The sequence below is a fragment of the Rhinoraja longicauda genome, chromosome 1 (genome assembly GCF_053455715.1).
Source record: "Rhinoraja longicauda isolate Sanriku21f chromosome 1, sRhiLon1.1, whole genome shotgun sequence".
Taxonomy (NCBI): Eukaryota; Metazoa; Chordata; class Chondrichthyes; order Rajiformes; family Arhynchobatidae; genus Rhinoraja; species Rhinoraja longicauda.
In genome coordinates this window covers 112423702-112443291 of record NC_135953.1, presented here as the reverse complement: position 1 = coordinate 112443291, position 19590 = coordinate 112423702, and the positions used below count along the sequence as shown (strand labels likewise).

General features: G+C 41.5%; 1 pseudogene; it reads left to right on the top strand.

Annotated features, from left to right (window-relative positions):
- LOC144592751 (uncharacterized) overlaps positions 1-19098 on the top strand; it is a 79832-nt pseudogene extending 60734 nt beyond the window's left edge.
- The last annotated feature ends 492 nt before the right edge of the window (positions 19099-19590 follow it).

Genomic DNA, 19590 nt, shown 5'->3' with positions numbered 1-19590 from the left:
TAGGATGTGTTGATATAATGGTAGGGAGAACGTACAAGGTTGGATATTGGAGGAATAAGCAATTGTCCTGATAAAAAGAGATTATTTTGTCAAAAAATAATTCCTAACTTATTTTGAAATTGTTTTTGTGAATGACTTGTAGAATTACTTTTAAGCCAAATGCCAATAGGCCTATTGATGTCATAAGAAATAAATACGCAAAGGATGCCTGCTTCCAGTTCTAGCAAAATTGCTTGTATGTCATTGGGAGGGAAGTGGTGGTAAGTACTGCCTGTGTTTTAATTGCATCATTGCACAGATGCTGCTGAGAGTGGGTGAAAATATTACTTGGCAGATGAACTGGAGCCACATAAAATTTATTATTTCTTCTGATTTATATTCTATTGTCGAGGTTTTGTAGTTCAGAGTCTTAACTATTTTATTGAATGCTGCTCTGCATCGGTTGAACATGTTTAATGCGTTCTCACAGGAAAAGAGAAACAATATAAGCTTGTTGTAAAGAGATTGAGCTACCTGGGAGTGTATGTATACAAATCTTTGAAGGTGGCAAGGCAAGTTAGGAGGGCAATTTTGAAAATATATGCAATTCTGGCCTTTATTATAGCATGCTAAAGCAGTAAAAATAGGTTGAACCTTTATAAATCATAGGTGATGAATCAACCGGAATCATGTGGCTGATTCTAAGCAACATTGATCAGAAATTGTACGAAAGATTTCTTAGAATTGGTCATGGATGGAGGACAACAATTCTGTGGAAAGATTGAAGCAAAAAGGGTAAGAGGAGATCTGATGGACATACTAAAATCATGAGTAATTTTTATACTGGTAGAAGACAGAAGGAAAGTTTTTCCAATAGCATAAAATCTGGTAACGATTGAACACAGATGTAATATAATTCACAAAAGAATCAGGGGAATAGGAGGAAAGATGTTTATTCAGTGAGCTGAATGAACTGGGATATGCTGCACAGAAGTGTGAGGAAATAACTTCAATAGCAAAACTCAAAGGGAAATCAATGCACAATTGAAGACCAAACATTGTTTATTTGTGCTCCTGAAGCATGTATTGATGTACTCAATATCATCTCGAATACTCCATCCCCATTGTGAGTGGTACTGGGTCAGAGATTCCCAGGATATGGTGATGGCGTGGAACCTTCTTCAATATAGCTTTGAGCACATAATTGAATCTTTTTCTTTGTCACATTGGTAATCTCCTCCCTTGGCAGAACTTGGAATAGAGTATCTGTTTTGGGTGTCAGGTGTCAAGTATGTGATTGATGAGTCAAACCCAATGTAGCCAATTAAGAGTGACCAGGACTTCAATGCTGAGGAACCTTGATCTGAGACAGGATGTTAACTTTGGTTTGCATATCCATTGAATTTGGAGGGTAAGAAGAATCAGTGTTAGCTATATATTTCCAATGTCGAGGCATCCGCTGTAGGTAGCTCCAACCTCAAAAGCACATAGAAGGATAGAGATCACTGCTCTCCAATATACAATAAATGATGTGTCACATTTGATGTCTTAATACAAGTGTCCGAAGATGAAGCCTCCTTTAACTGCAACGGTTCATGATTTTATTACCTGTTAAGCCTACTGTGATTCTAAAGTCTTGTTCAACTTCATCCTTCATTACTTCAGCAGATACTTGCCTCCTGCCATCCAACAAGTCAAGGTGTAAGTCTAAATATTTGTTGTGATTGCAAGTTGAATTTAGGAAGTGCAAAATTTCCTTGAAAGGTGGAGATATATATCCACAAGACTATTCATTGAATTATGTTGTCATCAAAGTATTTGGAAGAATTAAAATACTGCAAGGTAACATTGATATGAATGATATCTATGGCTGTAATATATTCCCAATGAACCAAAATGTATCATTTTGGCGTTTCCCATCAATATCTAAAATGAAAATGAAATATACCTCTTTAAATACATTCAAATTACTCTAGAAAAGTCAGCAAATAATGGGTAATAGAAGTGCTTGTATTATATTCGTCGTTCAGTCAGTTGTGAAACTCAATTGTTGCTATTAAGCATTTTGGACATCCCAAACTTTCAGCAGGTGCTTTCCCTTTCCTCAGCATAGGAACATTTAATATTGACAATTTAAATCCTTTGGGAATAGTCTGAAATTTTCTTGCAATCTGCTGTGCATGGAAGTCCTTATGAAAGTCATTCATTTTATGGATTTCCTGTAAGATAGTGCAGATGTAAGGTAAAAAAAAATCTTGTTGCCTTGCTACATTATTGTCATGGTAAATGGAGTTAATGGCCAGATGAATCTGTGGCACAGTTTGTGCACAGACTTGTGTTTTCTTTTTCCCAGTTGTTAACTCTGCAGAATACACGAAATAAATTGAGTGGGGCGGTTTACGTGCTCATAACAGGGTCAGCTGGATATTCTTTCTGTTAATAAAATAGACCAAGCCATTTACAAATATTTAATTCTTACTATTTCAACATCAGTTTGCTGTTTAGAAATACACACTGACCAATCTTAAATGACAATAAAATTAAAAATAAAAACAGATCATGTTGGAAATATCAACAGGGACTGTAAGGCAGGTCGAAGTTTCGCTTGGGCAGCTTTTAACCCAATGGTATGAACATTGATTTCCCTAACTCCAAGTAACCCTTGCTTTCCCTCTCTCTCGATGTCTGCCCTGCCCTAGTTCTACTAGTTTCACTTTCCTCCTGATTAATATTACTGTTTCTATGCCTTGTTGTCATCTTCCCCTCATCCAACAATGAACCATTGTAGTTAGACACAAAATTCTGGAGTAACTCAATGGGACAGGCAGCATCTCTGGAGAGAAGAAATGGATGATGTTTCTGGTCGAGACCCTTCTTCAGACTGATGTCAAAGGAGTGGGCGGTACAGAGATAAAATGTAGTCGGAGACAGTAAGACTGGTAGGAGAACTGGGAAGGGGAGGGGATGGAGAAAGAGGGAAAGCAAGGGCTACTTGAAGTTAGAGAAATCAATGTTCATACCGCTGGGGTGCAAGCTACCCAAGTGAAATATTTACGCTGGGCCTCACTCTGACAATGGAGGAGGAACAGGATAGAAAGGTCAGTGTGGGAATGGGAGGGGGAGTTAAAATTTTGAGCAACCGGGAGATCAGGTAGGTTTAGGCGGACGGAGTGGAAGTGTTCCACGAAACGATCGCCGAGCCTGCGCTTGGTCTGACCGATATACATGTGTCCACACCTGGAATAACGGATACAATAGATGAAGTTGGAGGAAGTGCCAGTGAACCTCTGCCTCACCGGAAAAGACTGTTGGGGTCCTTGGACGGAGTCGAGGGGGTAGGTATAGGGACAGGTGTTGCACCTCCTGTGGTTGCAGGGGAAAGTACTTGGGGAAGGGGTGGTTTGAGTGGGAAGGGACCAGTTGATCAGGGAGTTGCGGAGGGAACGGTTTCTGCGTAAAGTGGAAAGGGGTGGAGATGGAAGATGCGGCTAGTAGTGGGATCCCATGAGGAATTATGTGCTGTATGCGATGGCTGATGGGGTGGAAGGTGAGGACAAGGGGGACTCTGTCTTTGTTATGAATGGGGGGAGGGGGAGCAAGAACGGAGCTGCAGGATATTGAAGAGACCCTAGTGAGAGCCTCATCTATAATGGAAGACGGGAACCCTCGGTCCCTAAAGAATGAGGACATCCCAGATGTTCTAGTATGGAACACCTCATCCTGGCTGCAGATGGGGTGTAGACGGAGGAATTGGGAGTAGGGGATATAGTCTTTACAGGAAGCAGGGTGTGAAGAAGTGTAGTCTAGATAGCTGTGTGAGTCAGTGGGTTTGTGATAGATGTCAGTCGATAGTCCGTCTCCTGTGATGGAGACAGTGAGATCTAGAAACGTTAGGGAAACATTGTATATTGTACATAATGAACCATTGTACATTTCATTGATCAGCATCTGTTTTGATTTGTTCCTTTCACACCTTACATGTTCTTTGTACCCTTCCATATATTGTTTCCCTCTCCCCTGACTCTCGGTCTGAAGAAGAGTCTCGACCCAAAGTGTCACTTATTCCTTCTCTCCAGAGATGCTGCCTGTCCCACTGTTACTCCAGCATTTTGTGTCTATCTTTGGTGTAAACCTGTAATTGTTTTTGTCTATTTGTTCATTTATTAAGATTTGAGTGTCACTAGCAAGTCCTTCAGAGTCCTATCCTGCAGGGCCGTTTAAGAATGAATAGCATTGATGGATTTGAAGTCACATGCAGGCCAGACCAGATAAAGATTGCAGATATTTTCTGAAGGACACGAGTGAATCAAATGTGTCTATCTTTAGGCTCTTAACCTGTTTCAATAAAACCGGATATAAGCAGAAATAATGGCAGTGGTTTTCCACCAAGGGATGTTACCGAACTTATGACTCAACATTAGATTCAACAGTTCAGTTCAGTTTAGATTATTGTCACATGTTCCGAGGTACAGTGAAAAGCTTTTGTTGCTTGCTAACCAGTCAGCAGAAAGACAATGCATGATTACAATCGATCCATTTACAGTGTGTAGAAACATTATAAGGGAATAACCTTTAGTGCAAGGTAAAGCCAACAAATTCCGATCAAGAATAGTCCAAGGGTCACCATCAGCACTGCTCTCTGGTTAAGGTAAGAACAGTTTCAGATAATCAGTCATTCCAATTTGGAGCAGAGCTGACCATATCTGACAAAGGTTGTCAAGCTGTAACATTACATCTGGTTTCCCTCTTCCACAGATGCTGCCTGACCAGCTGATTATTCCCAACATTTTCTTCCGGGCCAAAGAATATGTTATATCCCTTAGCTGTAGCAATGTTTTTGGTAATTTATATTTTGCTCAAAATTCAGTTCCTTGTGTTTCAATTTCACTGCTCAACTGCAAAATACCCTCAATGTTTGTCTACTTTGAAGAAGTGCTCCTCATTCCAATTGGAATTCTGTTTGATCATCTCTCATGGCTCTCCCTCTATGATTCTTGCTGCTCTCCTGCTTTACGACCATGTTCTGAGCCAGACTTGCCTCCCGTTTTACACCTTTCACCTGCCAAGCTTTGTCCTGGCCCCAACGATTGTTATCAGCTTTCTCCACCTTACTTAAAATCAGACTAAAGCAGAAATGGTGCCTCTCCATTCCCTCCAAAGCTGCTGCCTGACCAACTGAGTTTCACCAGCATTTGCTATTTGGCACAAGATTCCAGCATCTGCAGTTCCTTGTACCTCCATTCATCTTCTTCCATATGCATCTTCCCCAGCTGTGATTAACAAGCTTCATCACCTTCACATGCCAGCACCGCCATCACTCGTGCCATTGAGACTCTCTTGGTTCCCATGTGATCACAGACATTCCTTTTGTTCTTTCCATAGAGTTATACAGCATGGAAACAAGCCGTTTGGCCCAACTGGCCCACGCCGACTAACATGCCCCATCTACACTGGTCCCACCTGCCTGTGTTTGCTTCATATCCCTCTAAACCTATGATTCCAGCTGTTGAGTACTGAACTAGATTTGTGCTTTGATCCTACACTTAACAGATAGTTAAACATGTATTCTGTCCGCATTGGATTTATGGTTCTTGATCATCTAATGAGACTGAATGTTTCATTGTTGTGAAACATTTTAAGTGAATGAAAATCATTAGGCCAGCATTTGCCACCTGCAAAAATGACTTATTTTCATGTTGCAAGGAGTATTATTCATTCCTGCCACAGAGAGTTCTTTGGCAAATTTACCCAACTTCAGAACATTGAAGAACAAATAGTAATCTGGATGTAAATATTAAATTTTAATTAAAACAGACTAAAAATACATTTTATAGAACATGTTTTTCAATCCTTATGCAAACAGAAAGTGTATTTTGCACCAATTTAATCTTTAAAAAGCAGTAAATGGAAGATGGAAAATGATAACTTCAGCTGTAGGTTCAATAAAACAATTCTCTCAGTAGCAAGCATGTTGTGCCAAGATATTGCAGGCTGCAAAGTCGTGATTACAATTGTCAGAATCGTAAGTTCCTCAGGTTTTGCAAGCTTGGGCTGCGTGGTTTCACTGGGAAGTAGCAAAATGACATTGCACACAGACTTGATTCAACACAGTCCATTGAGTTGCCAATCTGTGTTGTGCAGAGCAGCAAAGCTTCTAAGCGTTGGTTGCAGCGTTTATCTCCAGGGGGAGAAAAGGGGAAAATCGGATAGTCTCACCTTTCCAGCAGTCAAAGTAGACTAATAAATCAGAGGGCGGTGTTGATGGAGGTGTGAATCCAGTCAGATAAAAATCCATATAAATATGACATCAAAAAATAGTAAATACTCTATTTAGTTTGCACAGACGCTACCTGCTCGCTGAGTGTTGAAACACCCAGAGAAATTGAGTTAATATTTCAGGTCAAAGACTCTTCATCAAAACGTGGAAAGTGAGAAACAGTAATTGTATATCTAAAGTTGTAGACACTGGGACTCTGAAATAAAAACAAAACAAAACAAAAACAAAACAACAATGGGCAGAGTACCACAAAACACCTCATGGTCATAAAGGCATAGAGAAATTCAACACAAAACATGGCTCTTTGGCCCACAGAGTCCATGCCAACCATCAAGCACCTATTTTTACATGAATCCTAATCTAATTTTGTTCTCCACACTTTCCCATTATCTTCCCGCTAGAGTCTACCTCTCACCTACACACTGGGGATGATTTACGGTGGCCATTCAATTTACCAACCTGCATATCTTTAGGGTGTGGGAGGAAACCGTAGTACGCTATGGTAACCACACAGTCATAGTGAACTATGTCCTAACATTCCTGTTTTTATTTAAATGCGAAAACAACAACTTACTTTTAAGTTACAGAGAATAGTTGTGAGAGGGATAGAAAGGCCACAGTGAATATTTTTAATTTGCTAAGGCCTTGGTGGTCAAGGTGATTATGTTGTTCATGGAGTCATTCTATTGTTAAATCAATGAGGGATGATTATAAAAAAAGACAGCAACCAACCAAGGGACATGTTTAAGCTGTGAAATACAGGTCAAATCTGTTGCTGCACTTGAAACCAATTCTGAAAAAGCCTGGCAGTTTAGGCAAGGACTGTGAACGGTGAAAAAAAAACATTGAGATAGATAATCTTGTAGCACAACTGGCCCAATCCTGCACAAGAAGATCCGATTGGGAGAGTGTAAGCCAAAGACAAAGGGGAGAGAATCAGAGTAGGTTGAAGAATCAGAGATGCAGGAAGTTCAGTGTCACCTTTGTGAAATAAATGGAAGTGTCCCACAAAGTGATCACCTAAATTGTCCGAGGAAGGTTTCTGACCCAAGACGTCATCTATTGCTTTTCTCCAGAGATGCTACCTGACCCGTTGAGTTACACCAGCACTTTATGTCTATCTTTGGTGTAAACCAGCATCTGCATTTACTTCCTACACTTAAACTGCAACTGGAATTAAGCTGGTGAATCTACGCTGCACTCCATCATTAGCAATAATATCCTTCCTCAAATTCGGAGACCAAAATTGCACACAATACTGCAGGTGGGGTCTCACCAGGGCCCTGTACAACTGCATTAGGACCTAAGATAGAAACAGAAAGCTGGAGTAACTCAGCGGGATAGGCAGCATCTCTGGAGAAAAGAAATGGATGACGTTTCGGGTTGAGATCCTTCTTCTGACCTCCTTGCTTCTAAACTCAAATCCTCTCGCAATGACGGCCACATGCCATTAGCCTTCTTCACTGCTTGCTGTACCTGCACGCTTACTTTCATTGACTGATGTACAAGCACACCAAGGTCTCGTTGCACCTCCCCTTTTCCTAATCTGACACCATTCAAATAATAATCTGCCTTCCTGTTTTTGCCACTAAAGTGGATAACCTCACATTTATCCACATTATACCATTACACTGCATCTGCCATGCATTTGCACACACCCAACCTATCCAAGTCACCCTGCAGTCTCATAGCATCCTCATTGCAGCTCACACTGCCACCCAGCTTTGTGTCATCCGCAAACTTGGAGATGTCTCATTTAATTCCCTCGTCTAAATCGTTAATATATATTGTAAATAACTGGGGTCCCAGCACAGAGCCTTGCGGCACCCCAGTAGTCACTGCCTGCCATTCTGAAACGGACCCGGTAATTCCTACTTTTTGTTTCCTATCTGCTAACCAATTCTCTATCCATGTCAATACCCTAGCCCCCAAGACCATGTGCTCTAATTTTGCACACCAATCTCTTCTGTGGGACCTTGTCAAAGACTTTATGAAAGTCCAGGTACACCACATCTACTTGCTCTCCCTTATTCATTCTACTTGTTACATCCTCAAAAAATTCCAGATGATTAGTCAAGCATGATTTCCCTTTCATAAATCTATGCTGTCTTTGACCAATCCTGTCACTGCTTTCCAAATGTGCTGCTATAACATCTTTAACAATCGTCTCAAGCATCTTCCCCTCTACCGATATAAAGCTAACTGGTCTATAATTCCCAATTTTCTCGCTCCCTCCTTTCTTAAAAAGTGGAGTTACATTGGCTACCCTCCAATTCACAGGAACTACTCCAGAGCTGAGAGAATGTTGGAAAATGATCACCAATGCATCCACGATATCGAGGGCCACCTCCTTGAGTACTCTGGGTTGCAGACCATCAAGCCCCGGGAATTTATCTGCCTTCAGTCCCAACAGTTTACCTAACACCATTTCCTGACTAATGTGGATTCCCTTCAGTTCATCCCTTCCTTATGTCTTATGTCTTCCTTAGTGAAGACAGAACCAAAGTATTTGTTTAACTGTTCTGCCATTTTTTTGTTTCCCATTATAAATTCACCTGTCTCTGACTGTAAGGGACCTACATTTGTTTGTTCCTGTGCTGTACTGTTCTATGTTCTAATTGCATTCAAATCGAATAATCTCAGTGACTTATGTTAGTAATGTCAACAAGCTTGATGGACAATAATTATCTTGACTAGTTTGGATTTTCCACTAAACACAGCCATATAGCCAGCAACCAGCGTCTGGGCCATTTTAAAAATCTGTTTGATTCTCTTCCCACTTGTTGCCATATCCTGTGTTATAGTTGTGATTATCACAGCTGCATAGGCAACTTGGTTGTTGATATTTATGTCTGCTAAAAAGGAAGATTGTTTCTCAATAATTAATTTTGGTTGGCTACTGTTTCCTTATTACCATTTTCTGCAATTAGACACTTCAATAATGTGTACTCCGAACCACTTTTGTAGCTCATTAATTCACACTCTATATTATAATTATGAATATAATAGTCCTAAATTTCTACATCAGCTTTACTGACTGCAGAACACCAGTTGAACTCTGACAAAAATGCCATGAAATGCATTCTTAGCCATTTACTTCATTCTCTTGCCAAAGTGTTGTCATTACTACAGTAAACGATCCCCTTTGGAAATTTCTGAAATAATATATTTAATTGGAGGATGCATGATATTGCATTAGATTATTGTTTGAAAAATCCAAAAGTTATCTTTATTTAAGTGAAGTTGAACTTTCATGATATTGTTTTTGAGTGTCTTGTGAAAATACAATATAGAATTTGTCTTTCAATACTAAGCCTCTTGGGTCGTTAACTACCTAATTTTTAATCCTACTTTCCTTTTTTCTTTAAGGATGTATTCTTGTAAGCCCTTTAGCCTTAATATTAGTCCTATTACAATTCAATTGCTGGTGCTTCATAATTAAACATTCACATTCCAGCAATCATTTTGCCTGGAGACTATGCTGCAAAAAATTCCACAAACATCCCACAAGACATCACTAAAAATAAAATTAATCATATGAACAACAAATGAATAATTCATAAAGATCTATTGACTCCACAATTGCTTCCCAACTACAGCGAGCCTACTCAGGAGGTTTAACTATTCTGAATTCTGACTACACTTTCTTCCTTTATATCATGTGGTTCCAGACTGAAGCAGGTCATTTATCCCTTACAGAAATACTCAAATTTAAAAAATATATATATGTCTCCATTGGTTTTACCTTTAAAAAGACCATGTGGAAACAGACAGTTTAGCTCACCGAGCCCATGCCGACTAATGATCGCCCATACACTAGCTCTATCCTGCAAACTAGGGGCAATTTACAGAAGCCAATTGACCTACCAACCTGCACGTCTTTGGAATGCGGGAGGAAACCTGCAACACCTAGAGGAATCCCACAGCCACCAACCAGTGTTTGCGCCAGTGTTGCGGTCACAGGGAGAACACACAAACTCCATAAATACAGCATCCATAGTCAAGATCAAACCCAGTGCTCGAGCGCTGTAAGGCAGCAACTCTACTGCTGCGCCACTGTGTTACCCATGCAAAAGATGTAAAGATATTTTTTCCCAGCAAATGCCATATAACTGAAGTGACAACATTTATCTTTCTTTTGTAATTAACAATAGCCTTGATGTGGACATTTATCAATTTTTAAAAAGTGTAATTTTACCAAAACCGTCCTCTGAGATCGAACAGAATCAGATGCACTTCAGGCTTCACACTTTGCCCAATATTACATAGTCAAAAGTCAGACGTAAATTGCAAATTTTCTATTCTAACCAATCCTATCATTTTCCTGGCCTTTTGGTGAATTCAACTTTCCTCTTTTGAGTGCTTTAAAATAACAAAGCAAATAAGGAGAAAGAACTAACTTGTGATGGGTTGAGGTTGTAAACAACTGAGTTCCTGAAACCGAAGGATAAGAAAAATAGATCTCAATGGCATTATTGGGGTGTGTGGGAGGACATGGATGCAGACTGGTAATGCAATATATATATATTCTAGAGATCCGCTGGTATAGTGTTTAATTTATTCACTAGAAAACGCAGCATTGACATTTATTGACCATCCTAAATCATCTGTAGCCTTGATGTAGATATATATCTATTGCCAATGATAAAAATATCTATTGAAGGAATACAAAATCCTAACTATTGGCCATTTATTGTCTCCTTCAGAGGGCAGTTACAAGTTAACCATTAAAAGCTAACTGTAATTCAGTTTGTATGGAGTAATAAAAAGATCAGATGAGCTTCAAAAGGCTTCATTCTATAAAAGTGAGATTGGTCATTTGTCAGTCTGGTTGCTTTGAGGATCACTGTTATTGATATTAGGGTTTTTTTAATTGCATTAAGAATTTGTTTTTAAATAATTTAAATTCAATGCTTCCATGGTGGGATTTGAGAATACTTCTATAGATCATATTCTAAACCTCTGGTATATATTAGTCTGCTGTGGTACCGCGTAAACATGAAAAAAAGTCAATCTCTTGCAAAATACACAGGGATTAAAAATGAAACAAAACTGGTCATCAAAGAAAACTTAAAACAAATGCAAAGCTCTGTTTCAAGCAGAATGAATCCCCTGTTTCAAATTTCAAAATAGATTGCCATAGCAATCCCAGCTTTTATCATTGTAATGCGCCTCCTTACATGATTTTCTTTAATCAGGGATTGAGGGCGTCTTGCCTTGAATGGTATTGACATGGATCTGACATTGCAACATAAATGCAGTCTATGCAGAGAATTAGAGTTAGTCAATTAGAAAATTACCAAGGTGAAGCAAACCCTTGAAACTATTTCAAGTGGCTCACATCATGTTAATAAAGGTCAATCATCATGTTGATAATGAGCTTACCATTCCAGTTCATGTAGCTCTACTCCCATTCTAAAGCCAATACCATTTATGTCCACTTTGTGCTAGAATATTATTTAAGTCATGAAAATATCACGTTAATGTGAAATGCAGGAGCATATATAAAGTGGTGCCCAGAGGAAAACCGAAATCTTGAATCACTGTACAAAATATTCATTTAATTGCAAACAAAACCTCAGCAAATAATAGTCATTCAGCTACAGCTGTGTTATTAACCAAATTCTTTATATTAAATCATTTGGATCTCAATAATAATACCCCAGTTAGGTACACTAACATAATAACCAATCTTTAATGCAGTGTGACAATCATAATAGACAGTTAAATGCTAATTTTGGAGTAAGTTTTATTCTGAACAATGAAAAGGTAATAAGAAACATATTTTGCATGCTGGAAAAGAAATCCAACATAAAATTATTGTTAGCAGTTTCAATTGAGCGTGAGCACATCATGAAACTTGCCAATGTATAAATCACTATTCATCAAAGCATATTAATTATATATTGTTCCACTGTGTAAAAGCAGCATATTAATCGTAGGATCATTATAAAATACACTCTTGGCATTAATACTCAGAATCCAATTGGTTAATGTGGTAAAGGGAAGAAAGTTTCACCCATGCTACATCAGACATGACTATTTGTTTTGGCACAAGGTAATACAGCAGCAAACTAATTCATTCCACATCATTAATCCTTCACTTTGAAGATTAAAAAAAAGTTAAAATAGCAAAATGCTACATTCCATTTTGTAAACTCATTATGGTCTTGTTTCTTCTACAATTCACGAATGGTGTGGGTAGTAGTCCATGATTGTTATCTAATTTGAAGTTTGGCTTCGAATTGTCACTAATTAATTTTTCTTTCTGATTTCAGACATAATATTTATGTCTCTGATAACAGTTAACGAACCTTACACCAGTGCAGATGCTAATAAATCGTTTCAAAGACATACTTGACAAGGCCGTGCATAGTCAGATGGCCTGGAAGGTTAGATCATGTGGGATCTAGGGTCAACAAGCCAATTGGAGACAAAATCGGCTTATAGATATGAAAGAGAGGATGGTAATACAAGGCTTTTTTTTAAGACTAGAGGCCAATAACAAATGATTTACCACATGGATCTGTGCTGGGTCCACAATTATTCGTTATTATATTAATGGTTTGGATGTGAATAAAGGTGGCATTGTAAGTAAGTTTGTGAATAACATTAAATAGTTTGGTATAGTGAACAATTTAGAAGATTATCGAGGAATATAATGATATCTTGATCAAATGGGTCATTGGCATAGGATTTTAATTCTGTTAAATGCAAGGTGATGTAGACTTAAAAATCTGGACAGTACCCTGATTTATGGAAGGGCCATTCAGAAGTCATATTACAGAAGCAAAAATCTTCCTGAGTCTGGTGATATCAAGCTTCTCTGTATCTTCTGCCTGATAGTGCTGGGAGAAGGATTGGCCAGGGTGAAAACGGTCATGAAGGAAGGTCCCAACCCGAAACATCACCTATCCATGTTCACCAGTGATGCTGTCTGACCTGCTGAGTGACTCCAACATGTTGTGTCATTATTTGTAAATCAACATCTGCAGTTAATTTTGTCTACTCCTTAATTATGTTAGCTGCTTTCCCGAGGCAGTGAGAAGTATAGATGGAGTCGATGGTAGGGAGCCTGGTCTGTGTGATGGACTGGTTTACATTCACAACTCAATGCAAATTCTTGCGGTCTTAGGCAGAGCTGTTCCCACATCATGCTGTGATGCAATCCAATTATATGCTTCCTACAGTGTACATGTAGAAGTTTGTCAGAGTTGTTGGACAAATTTTGTCAGTCTTCTGAGAAAGTAGACGTGTTGGTGTCAATTCAATGTAGTTAGTCCACTGCAAATTATGGGTAATATTTATGCCTCGGAACTTGAAGCTCTCAACCATTTTCAATACCACTCCATTGATCTTGATTGGGGCATGTACTCCACCTTACTTCCTGAAGTTGATAACTACTGTAACTCCTTCGTCTTGCTGACATTAAAGAGAGAGGTAGTTGTCCTGACACCATGGAGAGAAGCCTTTTCATTTATTTAATCAATCAAAAGGATGGAATCCTCCAGCATTATTGATTTTGAGCAAAGGTGAATCTCTGCATGGTACCAACAAATGCAAATGTAAAATGGCCTTAGTTTAAATAGAGCCTGACACTATGTGCTGTTGTCAAATCTATGTGCATTCAATTGGACAATCAATGTCCCATTCAGTAACGTAGCATAAAAGTTAGAAAACCATCACCATCAGAAATAATAGCATTACAATTAGAAGACAGAGGAAGGAGGAATGATTTAAAAATTCTGGAAAACCTGTCACAGCATTTAGACTTTGGATCACACTCTAAAAGATAGATTTGTGTGTGGACTCATGGATGAATCCAGTTCAAGTTATGCAAGCAGAACACAAGAAAGGCTCTCCTCTGCAAGCAACCTCGATAAATACCAGTGTTTCAGCTAGTGCAGCATGCGCATGTAAATATAGTACACACACCAATGGCAGGAAAATTGGTGCACATTTAAGAAGCAAGTCTAGGTCATGTGAGAGCAAGTGGTCTCAAACATAGATGAGAGAGAGAAACCTTAGTACCATTGTTCTAGGAACTACTCACTCAAGCAAATATATTTAGAGGTGCAAAATGCTATTAATTGTGGCAGAAAAGACACAGATCATTCATATAGAAAGCTTGGCAACACACACTGAACAAGTATAAAAGCAATTGAAAAAAATGCCAATGGATGGGAAACAATTATAGTCAAGACCACAGAAAGGATGTTTACAAAACAAAGAGATGGAAGGCCAATATAAGGTTTATTGCTTGAATACGGCAGTTTCACTGAACACCTACACTCAGTCCGCTTTGGCCTATGCAATCTCCCAGTTCCCAAACATTTTAACTCCCCTTCCCACTCCCATACTGATCTTTCTGTCTTGGGCCTTCTCCACTGTCAGAGTGAAGCCACATGCAAATCGGAGGAACAGCACCTCATATTTCGCTTGGACAGCTTACAACCCAGCAGCATGAATATTGATTTCTCTAATTTCACGTAACCCTTGCTTTCCCTCTCTCTCCATCCCTCCCCCGCCACAGTCCTTATGCTAATTTCACCGTTTGTATCACCACGTCCCCAGCCAACAATGGACCAATCACCTATTCCTTTTCTCCAAAGATGCTGCCTGACTCGCTGAGTTACTCCAGCATTTTGTATTTATCTTTGCTTGAATACAATGAACATCAACACCGATTATAAATAAAATTCTAACAGTGATTTCACAATTAATGGAAGGATCAATAATCAGTATTGATACGAATATTGACATGGCCCACAAACTGTTGTCATTGAAAGGAGCACTTCTCATTGGAAGATTAGACAGATGCCTTTGTGAGAAGCACTTCCAAATGAACAACATATTCTGGGGAGCCCTGAGGACATTAGGATAAATCATACGTGTGGCCATTTGCAATAGGCAGAAGACAAATCTACCAATTATAGTGGCTGTGTTTTGTTAACAAGCTCACCTGTTAGGAAGATGTATGGAATGTAAAGAAGTCATTAACAGCTTTGAGCAGCCTCTTGCAACAATGTGAAAGTATATTTGAGGACACATTTACAAGTATTAAGGTTTATAACACTTATATTTTTCCTAACACAGAATTCCAGACTGGCTGATTCAATACTGTACCAGATTCCTACCAGATTTTGCTGCAGATACCATTTCACTTGTTCTTAATAAAAATGACACATGGTATTGGAATAGAGATTAGCAAAAAACTATAACTAGTCCAAGTAACTCCTGTGCAGTGAGTCATTGTTAGTACAACACAGATACCATTGTGGCTGTATCCCTCACACTGATTTATTTTTGTTTAATGCACAAATTGAGAAGGAAGCATTGGAAATAGTATATGAGTGACAAATTTTCACCCAAAACTTACTCTGGTCACGGTCTACATACTTCTCCATAGGGTACTCGGTATGAATACAATCTTTCCCATAATGAATGCAGAGGAAAGTGACACAACTGTCTCAGCGTGATAAAGAAATGGGTTTTACAACATTGAAACAAAGTTCCACAGTGAATGTTTTATCAAAGTTACTCCATGTAGAAGCCACATAAAACATGGAGATTTTTTTTGCCATTCCATAACTGGGCATCACCGGAATGGAGAGGAGAAGAGTCATCCAGAACACCACAGAGGCAGCAGAGAAAGCCTCGAGATGGCTCTGGATCAGGAGAGGAAGTCCATGCGGAGAAGCGAATGCCACGGTCTGATCAACCATGGCTGGGTCGCCCGGGCGAGGGCGTCTGATGTCGAAATACCTGAAACACCCAATGACCCCAGGTTACATCACTGATGATGTGTTCAGGAGCATCAAGAGATGTATTTTATCAATCACTGTGCTGGCAAAACCAGTGGCGACCAGGAATAGGCTGGTTGACAACCAAGAACAGGGTGGTGACGACTGGAGAGACAGTGGGCAGCTCGGAAAGACGGCAACCGGGGCGGGGTTGGTTGGCAGCCCATCCCGCATCCTCTGTGAGGAGGAGACCCAACTTAGCTACAGATCAACTCATGGATAAATACCCCCAGGGGTGCCCGAGAGGGCGGGGAGGATGAGCACCCCAATTTGATGGACAAAAGGCTAATGACTGATGGCAATGGACAACCAACTATAAGTATGAAATGCAGATGTGGAAAGGTCAGCAAGAACAGCCTTGGCTGAGCTGCGAAATATCCTGAGGAGGACGCTTTTAACCCTCCGTAGAACTGAGTGGCATCGAAGAAGATGGAAGGAAAGAGCCAGGAAAGGAGCATCCTTCACAGCCAACCCCTTCGGCTTCACCAAACAACTGCTAGGGCAGAAGCACAGTGGGAGTTTACCTTGCTCTAAGGAGATCGATCGGCACATCCAGACCACCTACAGTGACCCAGTCAGGCAGCAGGAGCTGGGCCAGTGCAACATCTTCATAAAACCACCTTCACCCATCAAGGAGTTTGACAGTAGGGAGCCACTCCTGAAAGAGGTCCAGGACGTTGTGAAGAGAGCAAGATCTGCCTCAGCCCTTGGCCCAAGCAAAGTCCCCTGCAAGATCTATAAGAACTGCCCGTTACTGAAACGGTTGTGGAAGATCCTGAAAGTCATCTGGAGGAGAGGGAAAGTGGTGCATCAGTGGCGATTCGTTGAAGGAGTCTGGATCCCAAAGGAAGAAGATTCCAAGAGAATCGACCAGTTCAGGATCATCTCCTTGCTAAGCGTTGAAGGCAAGATTTTCTTCAGCATAGTAGCGAGGCGGCTGACCAACTTCCTCTCCAACAATGACTACATCAACACATCAGTGCAAACGGGAGGCGTATCTAGAGTGCCAGGGTGTCTAGAGCACAAGGGAGTCGTGATCCAGCTCATCAGAGAAGCCAAGGAGAACAAGGGAGACCTGGCAGTGCTCTGGCTTGACCTGGCCAACGCCTATGGCTCCATCCCACACAAGCTGATCCAGACAGTAATGGCCAAGCGTCATGTGCCGGGCCAAGTGGCAGATCTCATCCTGGACTATTACAACCAGTTCAGCATGAGAGTCACAGCAGTGTCAGTAACATCAGAGTGGCACAGACTAGAGGTTGGGATCATCACAGGCTGTACCATCTCTGTGATCCTTTATGCCTTGGCAATGAACATGATCGTCAAGTCTGCTGAACCAGAGTGCCGGTGCCCTTGGACCAAGTCAGGAATGCGCCAACCACCAATCAGGGCCTTCATGGACGACCTGACTGTCACCACTGTGTCAGTGCCGGGAGGCAGGTGGATCCTGCAAGGGTTGGAGAAACTGATTGGATGGGCAAGGATGAGGTTTAAGCCAGGAAAATCAAGGACGCTGGTGCTGAAGAAGGGCAAAGTCATGGACAGTTTCCGCTTCAGCATCGAAGGGACACCAATCCCAACTGTCTCCGAAAGGCCAGTGAGGAGTCTTGGCAAGGAGTTTAACAGCAGCCCGAAGGATACAGTATCAATCCAGGCAAGCTGTCAGGATCTGGAGACCAGCTGGTTGAGCGCGGTGGACCGGTCAGTTCAAGGTGTGGATCTACCAGCCTGGTATCCTGCCAAGGATACTCTGGCCACTGATGTTTACAAAGTTACAATCTCCATCGTAGAGAGCTTGGAAAGGAAAGTCAGCAGCTTCCTCAGGAGGTGGCTGGGACTGTCCAGGACCTTTAGCAGCATCGCCCTTTATGGTAATAACACCAAGCTCCAGCTGCCCCTGAAGTCCCTAGAGGAGGAGCTTAAGGTGACTTGGGCCTGAGAGGTGATGCTGTACAGGGACTCCAGTGACCCCAAGGTGGCTCAGGCAGGGGTGGAGGTGAAAACTGGAAGGATGTGGAGAGCCAGCAAAGCTGTGCTGCAAGCGGAGTCTCGGATACGCCACGGAGTCCTGGTGGGAGTAGTGACTTGGGAAGATCTGGTCTGGGAACCTTCCCAACTCCCCAGTTTGACAAGGACAAGGGGAAGGAGAGGCGCAGGCTGGTCCAGGAGGAAGTGAGGGCAGCGGTGGAGGAGGAGAGGTCTAGCAAAGCGGTTGGCTTGAGGCAGCAGGGGGCCTGGACAAGGTGGGAGCAGGCCATGGATCAAAAAGCCACATGGACTGAGCTCTGGCAGGCTGAACCATTGTGTATCAAGTTCCTGGTCCAGGCAGTGTACGATGTCCTGCCCAGCCCATCAAACCTCTTCATCTGGGGCAAAGGGGAATCTCCGGGTTGTCCGCAATGCTCAGGCAAGGGGATGTTGGAACACATCCTGGCAAAGCCGGTACCCCTGGCGTCATCACCAGCTTCTGAAACCCATTGCAGAAGCCATCAGCATGGGGATCAGCAGCTGCAGACGAGTACGCCCCACCACCCAGATGATCACCTTTGTGAAGGCTGGAGTGCAGCTGCCAAGAACCACAGCAGCCAAGAATCCGTCGGGAATCCTGGCGATTGCACAGGACTGGCAGATTTCTGTAGACCTGGTGAAACAGCTGAAGTTCCCATGGCACATCGCCATGACCAAGCTGAGGTCAGACATCCTCCTGGTCTCAGAGGCTACCAAAAACATCATTTTGTTGGAACTGAGTGCGGTGGGAGGACCGTCTGGAGGAGGCCCACGAGAGGAAGAAGACCAAGTATGAGAGCTGGTCATAGACTGCCATAAGCAAAGGCAAAGGCAAGGTGTATGCCCATCGAGGTTGGCTGCAGAAAGTTTGCAGGGCAATCGTTCTGCAAGGCCTTGAGTGCATTGGGCATCACCGGAATGGAGAGGAGAAGAGTCATCAAGAACACCAAAGAGGCAGCAGAGATGCTTTGGATCAGGAGAGGAGGTCCATGGGGAGGAGCGAATACTACCTGCACACAAGTCGTGGTCTGATCAACCACGGCTGGATCGCTGGGCGAGGGTGTCCGATGTTGAAAGACCCGAAACACCCAGGTTACATCACTGATGATGTGTTCAGGAGCATCAAGAGATGTATTTTATCAATGTCTCTGACATGGTGATGAGAGTTATGGCGCTGACCACTGCAGGTAGCACTTACTTCCACTGTAAACAAGTACTTCAGGAGATTGGTTGTGACATGAATCAACTCCTGCCTCAGAAATTACCTGATTTCATTTTGATTTTTCTATCATCGCAACATATCAACAGCAGATGCTATCCCACAGGTCCTCATCTCTGCTCTTGACCATCTGGATTGCAGGAACACAAGCTCTGCTCATCGACTACAGCTCAACATTCAACATCACCAAAATTCAAGACCTGATCCTCTGCACCTTCCTTTGCAACCGGATGTGTGACTTACTCATTGCCAGACCTCAATCAGTCTGGATCAGAATCAGAATCAGAATCAGAATCAGAATCAGG